General features: G+C 40.4%; 2 long non-coding RNA genes across 2 annotated transcripts; both read left to right on the top strand.

Annotated features, from left to right (window-relative positions):
* The first annotated feature begins 2,199 nt into the window (after nt 1-2,199).
* Nucleotides 2,200-8,041, top strand: LOC111862619. The gene is made up of 3 exons (XR_002842460.2): nt 2,200-2,288; nt 4,459-4,478; nt 7,871-8,041. It is a non-coding gene; the product is annotated as an uncharacterized LOC111862619 (long non-coding RNA).
* A 4,228-nt stretch (nt 8,042-12,269) lies between these two features.
* On the top strand, nt 12,270-17,527 carry LOC111862618. Its single transcript, XR_002842459.2, has 3 exons — nt 12,270-12,355; nt 14,427-14,446; nt 17,420-17,527. It is a non-coding gene; the product is annotated as an uncharacterized LOC111862618 (long non-coding RNA).
* The last annotated feature ends 3,294 nt before the right edge of the window (nt 17,528-20,821 follow it).

The following is a 20,821-nucleotide window of genomic DNA, read 5'->3' as shown; positions in this document are numbered from 1 at the left end:
ACCTACACACAGGTCGACGCAAACTCAGAATAAACTCACACAGACATCCATGCTTCAAGTGGGATTCAAACTCACTACCCAATTGTTTGAGCGGACGAAGACAGATCATGATTTAGACCTCGTGGTAAATGTGTTTGGCCAACATTGGTTCTACTACTACTTAAAGAATATTTGCACTATTTAGATACCAAAACTGCTCACAGGCAAAAATGAAGCATAGATGTATTTGTGGTATCACGTTGTGGGAATATACAGTTTGCAAACAGTGGAACGTAACCCCACAAATATAAGAAACATAACTTCTGGCGTAGTGAAAAACTAATTTTTTGGCAATAAATATTATTTGATAAAATAGTGATACAATAGTGTATGTATGATTTATTATCAAGAGCCATTTATCCGAACAACTGTTCACCGAGCACTTAAAATTTCCCAGATATACGGTTACTGGGCGGTCACTGTAGCCCAGCTGTCTAAGGCATGTACTATTTTCGCTAGCCCGGAGGCCAGGATCGTGGGTTGGAATCCCATAAAATGCATAGAGTTTTCATATGTGTATATGTTTATTCTGTGTTTGTCTTGTCCTGTGTTTAGGTAGGGGTCTTGAGACGAGTTGATCACTGGTCAAAAGAGTCATAGCGTCTGTATAATGTTCATGAAACAGAAATATCAGAAGCCACGGCCGCAAGGGGCTGTAGAGTCAGCGAAAGAAAAAACAGTTACTGAATAATAGGCTTTTTTTGATGAATCTGCCACCGGTAAAATTTCTTAAGTGGCAATATTGATGAATGTGGTTGGAAGAACAATCTACATGCCAGTGGGTCCGAACACAGAACAAAACATCACACAAAGTTTCCTGACAAATATTTTGAAATCTGGGCAAAAACAAATTAAGATCACTTTGAAATGTCAGTAAAGAAGTATAAACTACAAAAGGCAAACCGAATTATATTTGCACACAGGCTCAAATTATAAGCAAGCGAGAAAATAAGTTGCACACGCATATAAACGGCAAGTAATTTATTCCTCTATAGGACATTTTAAAATTTAAGAATTAAATATTTTAAAACTTCAGAAAATTAAAATTGTATGTCTTTATGGGACAGCGTCTTTGAATATTGTCATGCTAATATCGACTAGATCAGGAAGAAGAAAAACATATATCCAGAAGAGCCAGTGTCGATTAAATCGTTCCTCCTTCTCTAACGAGTACGTCACTTTCTGTGGCTATACGCAGTTTCCTTTTGTGATATAGTCCAGTATGCACGCAGACGGGAAATATAAATAAAATATTTATTGTTTCCGCTAAGAGAACAGTTCTTTAAGAGGTATAAAAATGATTGTTTACATTGAAGTCATAAGGCACTATATGTTTCGACATTTATTGAGTCATCATTTAGTGTCGTTTTGAGGTTTTCACGGCGGGGACTATGAAGAGAGCCGTCTTCTGGGATGTGGCGCTGTGTAGATGTGTTAACCGACGTTTGAGAGAACGTATTGCCTGAAGATAGAGGCGACACGTTCTTCATAAACATCGGTTAACACAATATGTACACGGCGTCACATTCAAGAAGACTGCTCCTTTCCTCATCTGTTGTCGTTTAGTGTTAAGTGATGAACGAAGGAACCCTGCTCACCCATTGAACTCCCATACGATCTGAATGACTGAACGCTCCAAAGATGAACTGACTTTCAGGCGAACCGAATATATGTCACCATGTCATAGAGTTTCTCTCTTATTCTATTTTTCTGTGTTTAACCTTTTCCATGGTAAAGTGCTTACCGAATCGTTGTCTAGCAATGGACTATTCCACCTTTCAGACGGCATGTGAAAATACACGTATAAATATGTCATAGCAAAATGATTCGGATAAAATATGTCAATTCATAACAAATTTCGAGAGATTACTATAAAACTAAAGTGATAACATTGTAATGGTTAGAAAGTTGGCACTAGAAGGAAAATTGTGTTCCATTCACTTACGCTTTCGGAACGATTTACATATAACACTTTTATATTCTTCACCTTTAGTCACACGTGTCAATTAAAACCCGAAAAACATTCACAAAACCTTGAACACTAACCGATATCAGTAATATTGTTCGAAATTATCAAGCATGTGACACAAATAAAGGGTAACATACTTTGTGTGTTGCCTATATAAGACAGGGCTCCAGTACTACTGACTATAGACGTGCTTACCTGGCAGAATAAGTCTATTCTAGAAACATGGGACGTCGAGTCTTGCTTCTCTTCGTGGTGGTGGCAACCATTCTGCTGTCAATGGGTGAGTACAAACAAGTAACGCACAGTCTCTTAGCGTGTGGGTTAATTTCACGAATGGAAATCTAAAAGCAATGTTAATACCTTTTTTCCTTAAAACCACTCTACTGGGATCTTACGTATATCCCCTAACTTGGTAGTAAATGTTAAGAGGAGAGGGGAGCGGTGGGTGGGAGCATTCAATTGCAATGGATGAAACAAGGGTACCGAAGAAAATCTGTTATAGCACGCCAGAACGCAGGAGAAAATGGGTGGTTCCAGATTGATATAATTGAAGATGAAGAGCATGATATACGAGAGCAATAAATGAAAACAGATTGAGAAAAAAGTAAATAATAATACAGATGTAAGATTTGAGGCTTTCACGGCGGTGGCTATGAAGAAAGCAGTCTTCTGGGATTTGGCACCGTGTATATGTGGTATATACACGGTGCCAAATCCCAGAAGACTGCTTTCTTCAATAATACAGATGATTTGGTATATATCAAAGGTCTGGGTTCGCAGAGAACTGCATCCCCTTAGGTTAATCTACAAATACTGTTTAGTTTAAGATACAGCCCTCTAGAATGTGAAGCTGTGTAAGCTGGTAGTTAGGTTTCGGAATTACAGAGGAATGCCTTGCCTTCATCTCCGAAGTAAATGAGTCTATTTCCTTCTTTTTCTACCCTGAAGAAGGATGGAGCATGCTCCTCCAAAACGTTGGAACCTCTCTAAGAGACTACACGGCGTCTCATTCATAAGACAAACACCCTCATGGTCAGGTCTGTAAGAACATAAAATTTCACACCGATTTACGTAACAGAAACAAAATATTCAACACTGCTCTTATCGAAGTCCCACATTCGACGATATCATAAGCCAGTAGCATCCACTTCAGATACTCCCAACTTATATAGCTCAGATACAACTAATTGTTATCCTCTTATGAACTTCGCAGTTCCCTAATTGGGCGTTTTCGCTTTTCAGTACTACACGAAGTGGGACTGAACAGATTGGTCTACCAGGGAAGTTTTGTGTTTATATTCATGAGATTTTGCAGGTCACAGTGGCCGCGCAGGTTAAGGTATGAACTGCATTCACCCACTCAAACACATGGATTGTGGGTTCGAATCCCGCTCATGGCAAGAGTGTCTGTGTGCATTTAATCTATATTTGTGCTATTCTGTTTGTTCAAGTTGGGGCTTCGCGACGGACTCATTCCCCATTCAAGGATTGCTACCGACTGAGTAAAATCAAGAAGTTGAAAAAGAACGGCCAAGACCGAAAAAGAGCTGTAGAGACATAGAGAGATAGATTAAGGATATCCTAGGTTCTAATCATTTCCGACATACGGACTATCTCAGGTTTCGCGGTATTCCTCAGTCCTTCCAGGGAAATGCCAAGAACCTACGTTGATTAATCCGTCACTGAATCCTTCCAAAGATTTCCATTTCACAAGTCATTCTTTAATCCGACGCTCTGTAATCTCGAAACAGAGAGAATTGTACAAGAACCCACAGGCCCCATATTAAGTGGCGCCTTCGTTACCACAATGTTCTTCGTTCTCAAGAAGAAAGTTTTCAGACGTGGAGAATATTTATGAATATACGGAATAACCAGTCGCGGACGGCCGACAAGGGATTGCTTTTTAGCTTGTTTGATTAGCCGTGTGAATAACAAACATTCAAGCGAAAACTATGACATAAGAATTATATGGACTTTCAAATGTTAGAGGCGAAAAAATTTTACCTTAAAATTTCTCAAAATTTCTATCAGTGTTTTCTCATATTAACGACTAATGTTCGTGTGACTGTTTGACTGACGCTAGTTATTTCGATATTTGCTAAATGTAACAGATTGAGACTTGAATGTCTGAAATTTACTGATTTGAAACAGCTGTTACCGGTCCTATATAATAAGGATGCTTTTGTGTTAATTTTTCGTTTATTCTTAAATATTTGAATTGATTTCAATAGATATTTAAGAACAAACATGTTAATTCCTACTAATATAAATATACTTCGACCTCAACACAAATGTTTCTAATTTTATTGGAGTTCTGCCTGCTTGGATCTGCCCCCGTTTACTACAACCGAGTATGAATGCTTTGCTTAGCTGTAAGTTTTTAAATACTCATATTTGTGGATATGTTCTGTTGCTTGTGTAATGAAAAAAATTGTTCTTTTCTGTTTCAGGAGTGGAGGCAGACCCACGTGTGAGTTAAAATTTCAACACCTCATTGGCCGTTAGCAGCAACACTCACACCTCCTACACATTTTCTATCCGAGGAGACCTCCGACGGAGCATGACTCAAGGACAATTTCGCCTAATTCTCCTCGGATTTTCTAGAATCAACCTGCCTACTCCGTAATTGTGGCACGCCCTAGAAATGATGGGCTACTAACTGCGCTCTTCTCTCTCTGTTCAGCCCAGTTGCACGTGTCTCGCAATTGAAATTTACATATTCAATCATATTTGTGAGATAACTTCATGTCTCTATTTACGGGGGATCGATCGGCAAATATTATTATTATTACTATTTTCGTGAATTTATTATTCTAAACTCAAGGAGGATGCCATTACACCTCCCCGTCATATTGTTACTTGGAGCTGTTTGACAGTATTAACATGCTTGACCTAATCTTTACAAATATGACGGGATCTCATGTCTGTTCCTACCGACCCTGAATTGGTCATGCCCGATTCTCATCACATTCATCTGAGTACTGTTGTCTTTCAGTCCCATGTTAACAATAATTTCAATTACGAGTTCAGTTATCGAACTTCCGCAGCAGGCGTTTAGAATATTCTGTTTACGTATGGTTGCCCAGGAGTGCATGAAACGCTGCCGTCGGAGTAGCCGGAGGGGGGTGGGGTAGGAAATTTCTCGTGGTTATAGCTGCAAGTAAAATTTTCCTCCCTGGTTCTCCCTTACTTTAACTTGAGCCTGACCCAAATTGCTAAACGCGTGTTGTGTCATACAACAGGATTTGAAACTCTCAGTGTTAGGAGTATTAGTCTTGCCAAGCTATCATTACACGAAAGGTCAGTATTAAAGACCTTGGTGTTTTCTTTCATTCAAAGTTATATTTTCACAGTCATGTTGATTACATATTTTCTGAATTCATAAAGCTTTTATGTCTCATTTTCTCCGTTACCTACAGATCTTCCTCCCTGGAGTGTCTGTATGTACTATACTTGATTTTTTTAAATTTTTTATTTCGCTTAGTAAGGGGTGGAGTCTAACTGAGTCCACTCGGCACGGCGGCGACTGATTTGACTATTGTAGCTTTCCCCGGGTGATTATGATGATGTAGAAATTGGTGGAATGAAGTTTGTCAGGGGAATCCGAAGGACTCGGAAGAAACCCGCCACAGCGCTACTTTGTCCAACACATATCCCACTTGACCCGACCCCGGGATCGAAACAGGGCCGCCGTGGTGGAAACCAGCGACTAACAACTTCAGCTATGACACGGCCTTTGATTTTAGTTAGGTCCAATTTGGAATATGCCTCGGTAGTTTTGAACTCAGTCATATTCATTGATGCCAGTAAGCTTGAGCGCAACCAGCTGAAGTTTGTTTCCGTCTATTTTTACCGTTCATTCCCCTAATATCCCATATCCTTACACCATTGCCTTAGAATAATTAAGTCTACAATCTTTACCTAAACGGGGTCATCACATTGATGCATTCTATTCTTGCTCAGGTCTATCGTGGCCTTAACCATGTACTTCAATTTTTGGATATTATTATCCTTCTTATTCCTCCTAGCAATCACAGGGACTATATTGTGCCTCGATAGGGGTCAATGACTGTACTCACGTCCTCTCGGACGTCCGTGTATATCTTGTAACCTGTAGGGTGGAAAACGTGCTGGCAAAAGAGGATCCACAAAACTCGAGCACTTAAAACAATAAAGTAATATATAATAAAACAAAACACGGTTACATCAAACAGCCTGTCTACACACACAGACACACACACACAACATTCGATTACACCCCTTTTCTTCACTTTCTACATTTAACTACTGATAATAGTTAGTTATTGGAGAGGGTGGGTTTCCCCATGCACAAAGACCTGTAGTGGTCCATTGTGCTTCCCTCTATGATCTCTACGAGTCTCTATATCCTACCGGTACTGGTGCCTACCATCAGTCCCGCCCGGCCAGCGAGACCGGCTCTACTAGCTGAGAGGTATCTATAATGCTTCCTCCATCTACCAGAGGTATTAGAGACTGCTGTTGGGCGGGAAACGTTCGTAATTTGGCTCAGTGACCTCCTTTGGAGATATGAGGTTCTTTTACGTGGCGTAAAGCTACGACACGGGACCCACGGCTTAAAACTACTAATAATAACCTAACCCTAAATGGCATAAACCAACACTTTTTTTATTTATTTCTCAAAACACCCTTGAACCAGAATTTCTAACAATCTAACAATCAATCGGTGGCCCGACCACTCGTGCTGAACATAATGAAAATGAAGAAAAATGGCTCCAGCCCAACTCCTTCCCACAGGCACATATTGCTCTAATTCGTCTGCTCTGAGCAACTGATAGTAACAGAACGTCCCAAGCGGCTTTTTCCCCCGTTCCCAAAACTCAACTTTTTCTCGAGTCACGAAAAGCTGCTCTCGCAAAATCCCTAAATTCGGCAACATTTGGACGTTTCCTGTCGCACGATGCGAAACTTAACCGGATCTTTCCAGTGATGGGTAAACAATCTTTTCTAAATACAACGCGATCGACTGAAAAGGAATACGAGGCGTCAGCCGCGGTTCTGTCTCCTCGCCTTCCAGCCAACCGTCTGGCGCTTAATCTAAGTATCCAATCTTACAAGAACCATACTTAATATCTAATAAAATAGGCACAACAACTTCTCATTGCTTGGTGCTTGTCCCTCTAATAAACACTGACCTTCTGCTGGGTGCGCCTCTGCTGCCAACGCCGTAGGTAAACATCTCGATACATTTGCAATCGGACTGTCTCTCTCTCAATTACATTTACACCCATAAACGTAAAACTGTTAAAAATATTTGTTCAAAATCCCAATATTCAGTACTATGCAGTTCTAAATTATCATGTTCACGTTCCCTCTTTCCATCTTTGCTTATTTGTTTGTTTATTTTTTCTGTGTTAATGTGTTTTTCCTCGAGTGCTTGCATGTACTTTGTCTCTGAATTTATTGTCTCTCTGTCCATAACGAGATTACCTCTATTACCTGTGTTCTGTCTGTAAATGGCCCTATAGCTCCTGAATTGGCACATAAATAATAAGGAATTGATTTGGCCGAGCCATACCTTAAGCAATTAGTTGCTGGCTTCCCACCGCGGCGGCCCGTGTTCGATCCCCAAGTGTGGTCAAGTGGGATTTGTGTACGACAAAGTGGCGCTGGGTCGGGTTTTCTCCGAGTACTTCGGTTTCCCTTTGCAATCTTCATTCCACTAAATTCTCCATCATCATAATCATGGGGGGCAGGCTACAATAGGCCAATCAGTGGTCGCCCTACCGACTGAACCCCGTTGGACTCCACCGTACACTAAGCGAATTAAAGTAACTGATTTGATTTCATTCATCATCATCAATTTGTCGTTATCTGTTGCAGCCGAGACGCTACCCCCGCAGTGTAGACAGTGAGATACCCACAGACGGTCCTTAATTCGACTTGGCCGATGTGACAACAGAAGACGGCACAATCGCGCTTGTTTTGGTGCGCTACTGCAACACATCATTGATATGGAGACTTCTTCACACAGCCTGCACTATGAATGGAGCACTGATCTTCCAATTTCTCGCATTGTTATTTGCATTTAATATCACCGATAAAGAACTTCAGAGGAATTAGATTACAATTTATTTTACATAATTCTGTATTGACAATTCTAATGCCATTTGTAACATTCTTCAGTCTGTGAATAAATATGTGAACCTTGTTGACTGCTCTATAAATTTTACAGGAAAACTAATTGCACTATTTGTTATACCGAGAGTGAAGATATATCACTTTCTATGTTCCTAATCCGTTCGTTCCTGGTTTCGATCAAAAAAACTACTTTTAATGTTTCCGTATTAATTTATAAACTTACATTTTCCTGTTCTGAAGATGCTTAGAATTAAAAGTCAATAAATAGCAGGACAAGATTATCTTCACTGACAATTCCGCACACCAGAGATAAGGACGACTATAAAATTTCGAGAACCGATCATAGTGACCCTGCGAAATGCAACTCAACCGCTTGAACTCTGAGATCGTGGATTCGAATCCCGCTAGAAGCACTGAAGTATATCGACTTTTTCTCTGCATTTGTTTATCTTGTACGTAATCGAACCCGGGCTGACGCGGTGAAAAGCCAGGGACTAACCGCTTGAGCTATGGAGCGGCCAAACAAAGATATAAAGTAGGAAGATATAAATATATAGATAAACAATGGAAGGCAGAAAGAAAGAAAGAAGGAAAAGAAGCAATAGGAAGTAAGGAAAGCAGAATGCGATGTCCGAAGGACCTTGAAAATGTTGCTGAGTCACTTAGAATGCCGTGTCGCAATTCTCCTATCTTAGGAATAAGAAATTAGTCCACGTAAAGATACGAGTAGTGCTTTTGTTTGTGATAGAGCGGCCTCGTGATATTAAATTAGTTTCTGTTTCTTGTTTCTTGGTGTACGATGAGACTCAATCCACTAATTCGCAAATTGTACCAGCCCCGGGTGATAGATTATGAATGTGGATCAACAGTGGTATGAGAATTAGAAGTTGAAACCGAAGTACTTGCAGAAAAGACACCAAGTACCACTTTGTCCACAATAAATCCCACATGGCTTGTCCTGGGCTCGAAATGGTCCACCGCAGTGGGAAGCATGACCTGATATTAAAATAACTCAAGACTGAATAATGAGTCACAGCAGTCAAATGTTGACTGGTCGAGATTGTAGAACGTGTCAAGTCCTAGATACACGGACATTGCTGGAGTTCGGAATGAAAGTCGTTTGGTTCTTAGCATCCCTTGCGGTTAGCCGATCTCCCATCGAGGATTCCAGTGGAAGCTACTTTCCTAGGCAGAACTACGAACGCCACCGCCGATGACGTAAGAACCCAGAAATACTTTGCTTCAGTTCAGTTATCGTATAAGGTACCTGCAGGCTCCGTTTACTTGGGATGTTCTCCCGTGGGTAAATTGTTCCGGGACATGAATATGACCACTCAATCCTTATATAGCACCAAGGTTAGGAGCGCGCGACTGTACAACTCCATTCCTCAACCGTCGTCATGACGTGAAGCTTAATTAGCGCAGGGACAACCTTAGTTCATTCTATTTATGCCTCTACAGCCCTTTGATGGACCTTGGCCGCTGTTTCAGTATCGTGATCTCATTATACAGATGGTAGGACTCCTTGGACGAGGGATCAGCCGGTCGCAAGGGCGTTACCTACACACAGGACGACGCAAACTCAGAATAAACTCACACAGACATCCATGATTCAAGTGGGATTCAAACTCAATACCCCATTGTTTGATCGGACGAAGACAGATCATGATTTAGACCTCGTGGTAAATGTGTTTGGCCAACACTGGTTCTACTACTACTTAAAGAATATTTGCACTATTTAGATACCAAAACAGCTCACAGGCAAGAATGAAGCATACATGTATTTGTGGTATCACGTTGTGGGAATATACAGTTTGTAAACAGTGGAACGTAACCCCACAAATATTAGAAACATAACTTCTGGCGTAGTGAAAACCTAATTTTTTGGCAATAAATATTATTTGATAAAATAGTGATTCAATAGTGCACGTATGATTTTCTATCAAGAGCCAGTCATCCGAAGAACTGTTCACCGAGCACTTAAAATTTCCCAGATATACGGTTACTGGGCGGTCACTGAAGCCCAGCTGTCTAAGGCATGTACTATTTTCGCTAGCTCGGAGGCCAGGATCGTGGGTTGGAATCCCATACAATGCATAGATTTTTCATATGTGTATATCTTTATTCTGTGTTTGTGTTCTCCTGTGTTTAGGTAGAGGCATTGAGACGAGTTGATCACTCGTCAAAAGAGTCCTAGCGTCTGTATAATGTTCATGAAACAGAAATATCAGAAGCCACGGCCGCAAGGGGCTGTAGAGTCAGCGAAAGAAAAAATAGTTACTGAATAATAGGCTTTTTTTGATGAATCTGCCACTGGTAAAATTTCTTAAGTGGTAATTCTGATGAATGTGGTTGGAAGAACAATCTACATGGCAGTGGGTCCGAATAGAGAACAAAACATCACACAAGGTTTCCTGACAAATATTTTGAAAACTGGGCAAGAATAAATTAAGGCCACTTAGAAATGGCAGTAAAAAAGTATACACTACAAAAGGCAAACCAAATAACATTTGCACACAAGATCAAATTATAAGCAAGCGAGAAAATGAGTTGCACACGCATATAAACGGCAAGTAAATTATTCCTCTATAGGACATTTTAATATTTAAGAATTAAGTATTTTAAAATTTCAGAAAATTAAGATTGTATGTCTATATGGGACAGCGCCTTTGACTGTTGTCATGCTAATATCGATTAAGTGAACAATAAGAAAAACATATATCCACAAGTGCCTTTGTCGATTAAATCGTTCATCCTTCTGTAACGAGTAGGTCATTTTCTGTGTCTACACGCAGTTTCCTTTTGTGATATAGTGCAGTATGTACGCAGACGGGAAATATAAATAAAATATTTATTGTTTCCGTCAACGCAATATTTCTTTAAGGGGTATAAAAATGATTGTTTACATTGAAGTCATAAGGCACGATATGTTTCGACATTTATTGGGTCATCATTTAGTGTCGTTTTGAGGTTTTCACGGCCGCGACTATGAGGAGAGCAGTCTTCTGGGAGGTGGCGCCGTGTAGATATCGTGTTATCCGACGTTTCGAGAATACGTATTGCCTGAAGATGGAGGCGATACCTCCTTCCTAAACTTCGGTAACGCAATATCTACACGCCACCACATTCCAGAAGACCGGTCTCTACATCATCTGGTGTCGTTTATTATTAAGTTGCTGAATTTGTACAGAATATGGATCCATATTTTGTGTCAACTGTGTTTTATATAATATCAATAAATGTAAATATAAATATTGTCAGGTACAATGGTTTTCCGTGACTAATAATAATGGTTCCTGGATTCGGTGATTGGATTTATTGGCACTTCTGTTACAATTAAAAACAAATTTAAACAGCTCATAATCAATGACTATCTAAAACTCGCTCCATTCTTACCGGACTTCGAATGTCTTCTGTTTCACTGTGACGAATGACGAACGAAGGATCCTTGCTGACGAATGACGATCCCTGAATGACGAACGAAGGAATGCTGCTCACCCATTGAACTGCCACTCGAATCCGAAAGACTGAACTCTCCTGAGATTAACTAACTTATAGGCGAACTGAATATATGTCACCCTGTCATACAGTTCTCTGTTATTCTCTTTTTCTGTGTTTAAACTTTTCCATGGGAAAGTGCTTACCGAACCGTTGTCTAACAAGAGACTATTCCGGCTTTCAGGCGTCATGTAAAAATGGACTTGTAAATAATTCATAGCAAAGTGATTCGGATAAAAATATGTGAATTCATACCAAATTTTGAGAGAATTCTACAAAACGTCAGTGATAACATTGTAATATTTAGAAAGTTGGCACTAGAAGGAACATTGAGTCCCATTTACTTACGCTTACGGAAAGATTTACACTTATAAATTCTTCTCCTTTAGTCACATGTATCAATTAAAAACCGACAAATTTTCACGAAGCCGTCAAGGCTAACCAATACTGGGATGTTAACCAACCTATTGTGGGGAAAAAGCCACATTTTTGTTATTTTCAACTACGATATGTGTTTCTAGTTATATTGTATCGGTAATATTGTTCGAAATTATCAACCATGTGACACAAATAAAATGTAATATACTTTCTAAGTCGCCTATATAAGACAGGGCACCAGTACTACTGACTATACACGTACTTACCTGGCAGAATAAGTCTATTCTAGAAACATGGGACGTCGAATCTTGCTTGTCTTCGTGGTGGTGGCAACCATTTTGCTGTCAATGGGTGAGTACAAACAAGTAACGCACAATCTCGTAGCGCGTGGGTTAATTTCAAGAACGGAAATCAAAAAGCAATGTTAATAACTCCTTCCCCTTTAAACCACTCTACTGGACGTATACCCAAACTTGTATATCATAGGTCTGGGTTCCCAGAGAACGGTATCCCTTAAGGTTAAGCTACAAACACTGGTTAGCTTAAGATCTCAACATACTAGAATGTGAAGCCTTGTAAATTTGTAGACAGGTATCAAAATTATAAAAGAATGCCTTGCCTTTATCTCCAAAGTAGATGAATCTCTTTCCTTCCCCCCTTCTACCCTGTAGAACGAGGAGGCATGCTCCTTTCAAGTGTTGGAACCTCTCTAAGAAACTACACGGCTTCGTATTCAAAAGACAGAGACCCTCACGATCACGTCTGTGAGAACATAAAATTTCACACCACAGTAACAGAAACTAAATATTCAACGCCGCTATTACCAAAGTCCCCCACTCGAAGTCATAATAAGCCAGTAGCATCCACTTCAGATCCTCCTGAGTTGTATAGCTCATATCCAACAAATTGCGATCCTTGCATGTCTTCGCAGTTTTCTAATTGGGCTTTTCCGGTTTTTCCTACTACACTACATATTTTATTGCTGGTGTGGTGGATCTAAGCCCTTGTACTGCGGCCACTTCTGGCCTGTTTTACCAGCCTTAGATGAGGGGTGAGTGTGATTGTGGAACATTTGGTGAAATGAAGATTGGCAGGGGAAACCGAAGTACTAGGAGAAAACCTGCACCAGCGCCACTTTGTCCACAACAAATCCCACTTGACGAGACCCGGGATTGAATCGGGCCGGCGCGGTGGGAAGCCAGGGACTGACCGGTTGAGCTATGGCGCGGCCCAAGTACTACCCTAATTGGGATCAAACGGATGGGTCTAGCAGGAACGTTTTGACTTATATACAGGAGTTTTCGCCGGTCACAGGGGTCGCATGAAATGTCTTCGCACACTCAAACACATAGATCGCGGGTTCGAATCTCACTTATGTCATGGGCGTCTGTTTGCATTTAATCTGTGTTTGTGCTATCCTGTTTGTTCACGTTGCGGCCTCGCGAAGGACTGATCCTCCATTCAAGGGGTTCTACCGACTGAGTAAAAATCAAGTAATTGAAAAAACATCCGAAAAAGAGTTGTACAGACATAGATAGATAGATTTAGGATAACCTAGGTTCTAATCATTTCCGGCAAACGGACTATGCGAGGTTTCGCGGTATTCCTCAGTCCTTCCAGGAAAATGCCAGGAACCTCCCTTAATTAGACCACCACTGAATCCTTCCAAAGATTTCCAGTTCACCAGTCACTCCTTTAATCCGACGCTCTATAATCTCGATACAGAGAGAATTGTAGGAGGACCCACAGGACCCACATTAAGTGGCGCCTTCGTTACCACAGTGCTCTGCGTTCTCGAGAAGAAAGTCGTCAGGCGTGGAGAATATTTATGAATATACTGAATAGGCAGTCGCGGGCGGCCGACAAGGGATTGCCTTTTAGCCTTTGAAGTTGGCAGTAAGATTAACAAGCATTAAGCGTAAACAAAGACTTCAGAATGATATGGCATTTCAAATGTTAGACGCGAAAAATATTACCTTAAAATTTCTCAAAATTTCTATCAGTGTTTTCTCATATTAACGACTAATGTTCGTGTGACTGTTTGACTGACGCTAGTTATTTCGATATTTGCTAAATGTAACAGATTGAGACTTGAATGTCTGAAATTTACTGATTTGAAACAGCTGTTACCGGTCCTATATAATAAGGATGCTTTTGTGTTAATTTTTCGTTTATTCTTAAATATTTGAATTGATTTCAATAGATATTAAAGGACAAATACGTTAATTACTACTAATATAAATACACTTCGACCTCAGCACAAATATTTCTAATTTTATTGGATTTCTGCCTGCACGGTTCTGCCCCCGTTTACTAAACCGCGTATGAATGCTCTGCTTAGCTGTAATTTTTTTAATACTCATATTTGTGTATATGTTCTGTTGCTGGTGTAATGAAAGAAGAATATTCTTTTCTGTTTCAGGAGTGGAGGCAGCCCGACCTGTGAGTTAAAATTTTAAGGCCTTGCAGCAACAGTCACGCTCCCTATACCTTTTCTATCAGAGGAAACCCCCGACGGAGCGTGACTCAAGAACACTGTTGCTTAATCTCCCCGGAATTTGTTCACTCAACCGGCCTACTCCATATTTGTGGCACGCCCTAGAAATGATAGGCTATCAACTGCGCACTTCGCTCTCTGTTCGGCCCAGTTGCACGTGTCTCGCAATTGAAATTTACATATCCAATCATATTTGTGAAACAACTTCATGTCTCTATATATGAGGAATCGATCGGCAAATATTATTATTATTATTATTATTACTACTACTATTTTCGTGAATTTATTATTCTAAACTCAAGGAGGATGCTATATGCACCTCCCCGTCATCTTGTTACGTTGGAGCTGTTTACAGTATTAACATGTTTGACCTAATCTTTACAAATATGACGGGATCCCATGTCTGTTCCTACCGACCCTTGATTGGTCACGCCCGATTCACATCACATTCATTTGAGTACTGTTGTCTTTCTATCCCTTGTTAACAATAATTTCAATTGCGAGCTCAGGTATTGAATTTTCGCAGCAGGCAACTACACGTTACTTTAGAATCTTCTATCTACGTATGGTTGTCCAAAAGTGCTTGACAGGTTGCCGTCGAATTTGCCAGTGTGCAGGCAATTCCTCGAGGTTATAGATGGAAGTAAATTTTCCTCCCTGGTTCTCCCTTAACTTATGGCACCACATCTTTATGAAAAACTACGTATTCCCACTGTCGTTTTAAAAACTATCCTCCAAATTAATTTTACGACAGATTACCGTTTTATCGAACACTCATTATAATCATAAGTCTGACAGGCGTACACGGTAGAATTCAATTGAGAATAATTCAGGTTCACAGCCCCAACATGTCTGGAAATAAGTATTTACTCGTAATTTCAGAAAATATAGAAATGTTTCCAATCAGCTATAGCAAATGTAATACGGCCTAATTCATTTGCTGATGCTTTCGTTAAGCACTTTCAGTCTGTTTACAATAACCGCTGCTCTATGGAATTTCTCCCCCTCTCGCAGTCTGCTGAATTTTTATTCCCTGTCCCCATTTCCGGTGCGGGTGTCTGCAATGCCATTAAGAGAGGAAAACCTCCAAAATACGTATATTGAACTTGAAGATATCCCTGTTTTATCACAAAAGTTTGTTCGTGTATTATTATTCCCATTCTTAGGCATATATACGTATTTAACTTGAGACTCACCCAGTAACATTTCCCTGCTGTAAGGAAAAAGCTGTTTTTTATCCCCATTTAAACAGGTAATCATGTGCCTGTGAGCTGCAGGAGATCGAATTCTCTTCTCAGTAATTTCTCTTAGTTGTCTGAATTCATTATTCGTGATCACATTTTCCATTACGCTAATTTTAATTCAAATCAAAATGGCTTCACCAGAACTAAATCTCCAATTACCCCTTTGGTGGCATTTCGTGGTTCTTTGATTTCTGTTGTCCGCGTTCATGGTGTAGCCGATGCTGTCTATTTTATCTTTCAAATGCTTTTGACCTCGTCCCTCATAATATGATCTTGCATAAATTAACCTCCTTCGAATACTCTGGTACTTGTGTTCGCCTGTTTCACAGTCACTTAACCAACAGACAATTTCGGGTGCACGTTTCCGGCACTCTCTCCCTGCCTTTTCAAGTAAGGTCGGTTGTGCCACAGGGCTCTGCTCTGGGGCCCTTTCTTTTCAACACATTTATTAATGATCTGTGCAACTCTATCAAATATTATAAACTTCTAATTCTTTCCGATGATGTCAAAACTTTCCGCGTCATTAACTCTTCACATTATTGTTTCTTACTCCAATCTGAACTTAATTCCGTCAGTGACTGGTGCAATGCCAACTCCATGAGAATTAATATTTCTAAAACGCGGGCTGTGTCATTTACGAGGAAAAATAAATTTCTGTGTTAGCTTTGATATGTTACCGTTACACGCACCGGGAGTATAAAGGACCTAGATGTTTTCTTTCATTCAAAGTTTCATTTTCACAATCATGTTGATTACGTTTTTTCCAAATGCATAATGCTCAATAGTAGAGTGAATTCACCGACTACACAACACGTTTTATATTATCACTACATGTTGCGACCTCAAGAGGACATCCTCAGGTGTATGAACACGGCAGTATAATTAAACAGCATAGTGCTGTTAGGTCTCATTCCCTCTAAAGTCTACAGATCTTTCTCCATGGAGTGTTTGTATGTATTATACTTTACTTTAGTCAAGTCTAAGTTGGAATATGCCTCAGTAGATCTGAACACATTCACGTCCACTGATGCCAGTAAGCTTGAGCGCACCAAGCAGAAGTTTGTTCCGTCAATTTTACCTTTCTTTCCCTTAATATCCCATATCCTTACACCATTGCCTTAGAGGAATTAAGTCTACAATCTTTACCTAAACTGAGTCATCACATTGCTCAGGTCTATTGTGGCCTTGAAACCTGCTCTTCCATTTTGGAAATTGTTAGACTTCTTATTCCTCCGGGAAATCACAGGGACTTCTCATTGCTTGGTGTTTGTCCTTCTAATAAACACCGTCCTTCTGTTAGGTGCGCCTCTGCTGCCAACGCGGGGGGTAAATATCTCGACATATTTGCAATCGGACCGTCTCTCTCTATCACATTTATACTCATCAACCTAAAAGTGTTAATAGAATTTGATCACAATTCTAATATTCAGTGTTATGCAGTTCTCAGTTATTATGTTCTTCTTACCACTCTGCATCTTTGTTTGCTTGTTTGTTTACTTTTCTGTATTAATGTACTTTTTCCTTCAGTTCTTTTCCGTAAATTGTCTTTGTTAATGTGGCTACCTGTATCCTCTCTGTGCTGTGTCTGAAGTTGGCCTTGTAGCTGTTGACTCAGGACATAAATAACAAAGAACTGAATCATCATCATCATCATTTTGTCATCATCTGTTTCAGGATCATGCCAAGTTTATCCACATATTGAAGTCACTTGGTCGTTAGACAACCACGACATTCACACCCAAAGTCGCTCCCTAAATCGACTTGGCCGATGTGACAACAGAAGACGGCACAATCGCGCTGGTTTTTGTGCGCTACTGCAACACATCAATGATATGAAGACATCTTCACACAGCCTGCACTATGAATGGAGCACTGATCTTCCAATTTCTCACATTGTTATGTGCATTTAATATCACTGATAAAGAACTTCACAGGAATTATATTACAATTTATTTTACATAATTCTGTATTGACAATTCTAATGCCATTTGTAACATTCTTCAGTCTGTGAATAAATATGTAAACCTTGATGACAGCTCTATAAATTTTACCCGAAAGCTAATTATACTATTTGTTATACCGAGGGCCCAGACGTATCTCTTTATATGTTGCTAATCCATTCGGTCCTGGGTTCGATTCCCTAAGATTTCTTTTGATATTTCCGTATTAATTTATACACTTACAATTTCCTGTGCTCAGATGCTTAGACTTAAAGAGTCAATAAATGGCAGGATAATATTATCTTCACTGATAATTCCACACACCAGAGATAAAATCGTATATAAAATTTCGAGAACCGATCTCAGTGACCGTGAGAAATATGGTAGGAAATGCGCCTCACCCGGCCGAACATTGAGATTGTGGATTCGAATCCCACTAGAAGCATTTAAGCATATCTACAATTTTCTCTGTATTTGTTTCTCGTGTACGTAGCCGCCTTGTGAGAGCTGATGCTCCCTCCAAAGTTTCCTAACATCTGCATGTAAGATTAAGCGTGTTCAGATAATTCTGTAATATTAACAGGGAAGAGGGTTGATCCACCAAGAGAAGAAGAAGAAGAAGAAGAAGAAGAAGAAGAAGAAGACAAAGAAGAAGAAGAAGAAGAAGAAGAAAGAGGAGAAGCAATGTTTCTCGTTCGTGTATGGAAAACCTTAGCACAGTAATCAACAGATTTTAGCGATCCGGTGATCGCTGACAGTAGTTTGCTTCTCATATACTGGGATGAACGATCGTGAGTCAGCGGTTTTTGCTGTTTGGTCTTTTGTTGTGTAATTGTATAGATGTTTAAATTGACTCAAACCTTCCCAGGTAGAAAATTTTCTGCTTCGTCAAGCTGGACCTCTGAGAGTACTGCGACATCTATGTTTTGGCTCCTCTGTTGGACTCACAGGATCTTGTCTCTCAGACTTCTAGCGTTCCATGAACAATCTGAATTGGTTGACTCCCGTTGTATTTTGTTATAATGTTGCTCTTGAAGCTCGAAGGCTGTCCGCAAGTTTCTGACCATTGCTGTAACGTCCCCGGAGTTTATCACCAATTTGATTAATGTCACCATTCAGTCTTGTCTTCGTCCTCCATTTGAATGGACTCAAAGATTTCTCTAACACTCTCTGGATTTTGAACTATTCTTCTCCCAATCTTGGGGCTTGGTTCAGATATTTCTTTTATTGCTAGTGGGGTGGGACTAAGTCCCTTGTACTCCTGCCACTTCTGGCCTATTGTCCCAGCCCCAGTAGATGCTTGGATATAATATGCCTCAGCGCCACTTTTTCCAACACAAATCCCATTTGACACGACCCGGAATCGAACCCGGGCCGACGAGGTGGGAAGCCGTGGACTAAACGCTTGAGCTATGGCGCGGCCAAACAAAGATATAAAATAGGAAGAAATAAATACGTAGATAAACAATGGAAGGCAGAAAGAAAGAAAAAAGGAAAAGAAGCAATAGGAAGGAAAGAAAGCAGAATGCGATGTCCGAAGAACCTTGAAAATGTTGTTGAGTCACTTAGAATACCGTGTCGCAATTCTCGTATCTTATGAATAAGAAATTAGGCACGTAAAGATACGAGTAGTGCTTTTGTTTGTGATAGAGCGGCCTCGTGATATTAAATTATTTTCTGCTTTTTAGTTTCTTGGTGTGGGGTGAGACTGAATCCACTCGGTACGTCGTCCACTAATTCGATAAGTGTACCAGCACCGGATGATAGATTATGAATGTGGATCAAGAGTGGCATGAAAATTAGCAGGGGAAACTGAACTACATGCAGAAAAGCCGCCCAGTACCACTTTCTCCACAATAATTCCCACATGGCTTCACCCGGGCTCGAACCGGGGGACCGCAGTGGGAAGCATGGCCTAATATTAAAATAACTCAAGACTGAATAATGAGTCACAGCAGTCAAATGTTGACTGGTCGAGATTGTAGAACGTGTCAAGTCCTAGATACACGGACATTGCTGGAGTTCGGAATGAAAGTCGTTTGGTTCTTAGCATCCCTTGCGGTTAGCCGATCTCCCATCGAGGATTCCAGTGGAAGCTACTTTCCTAGGCAGAACTACGAACGCCACCGCCGATGACGTAAGAACCCAGAAATACTTTGCTTCAGTTCAGTTATCGTATAAGGTACCTGCAGGCTCCGTTTACTTGGGATGTTCTCCCGTGGGTAAATTGTTCCGGGACATGAATATGACCACTCATTCCCCATATAGCGACAAGGTTAAAAGCGGGCGACTGTACAACTCCATTCCTCATCCGTCGTCATGACGTGAAGCTTAATTAGCGCAGGGACAACCTTAGTTCGATCTATTTATGCCTCTACAGCCCTTTGTTGGACCTTGGCCGCTGTTTCAGTATCGTGATCTCATTACACAGATGGTAGGACTCCTTGGATGAGGGATCAGCCCTTCACAAGGGCGTTACCTACACACAGGACGAGGCAAACTCGGAATAAATTCACACAAACATCCATGCTTCAAGTGAGATTTGAACTCACGATCCCGTTGTTTGTGCGAACGAAGACAGTTAATTCCTTAGACCGCGTGGAGAATGTGTTTGGCCAACATTGATTCTACTACCAATTAAAGAATACTTGTGCTCTTTAGATAGCAAAATTTCTTATAAGCAGGAATGAAGCATATTTGCTGAATCACCTTGTGGGAATCTACAGTTTGCAAACAGTGGAACGTAACCCCACAGATATGAGAACCTTGACTTCTGGTGGAGTGAAAACATAAGTCTTTTGGGCAGCAAATATTATTTGATACAATTGTGATACAATAGTGTATGTATGATTTTCTCTGAAGAGGCAGTTATCCGATGAATTGTTCACCCAGCACATAAAATAACTGAGATAAACCATTACTGGCCGGTCACTGTAACCCAGCAGTCTAATGCATGTACTGTTTTACCTAGCTCGAAGGCCGCGATCGTGGGTTCGAATCCCATAAAAGTATATTTCTTTGGTATGTGTTTATGTATGTATGTATGTTTGTATGTTTATTCTGTGTTTGTGTTGTCCTGTGTTTAGGTAGAGGCATTGAGACGAGTTGACCACTCGTCGAAAGAGTTCTACCGACT

This window comes from Cryptotermes secundus, unplaced genomic scaffold (assembly GCF_002891405.2).
Source record: "Cryptotermes secundus unplaced genomic scaffold, Csec_1.0 scaffold2451, whole genome shotgun sequence".
In the NCBI taxonomy this organism is placed as follows: Eukaryota; Metazoa; Arthropoda; class Insecta; order Blattodea; family Kalotermitidae; genus Cryptotermes; species Cryptotermes secundus.
This window is presented reverse-complemented; position numbering and strand designations above follow the sequence as displayed.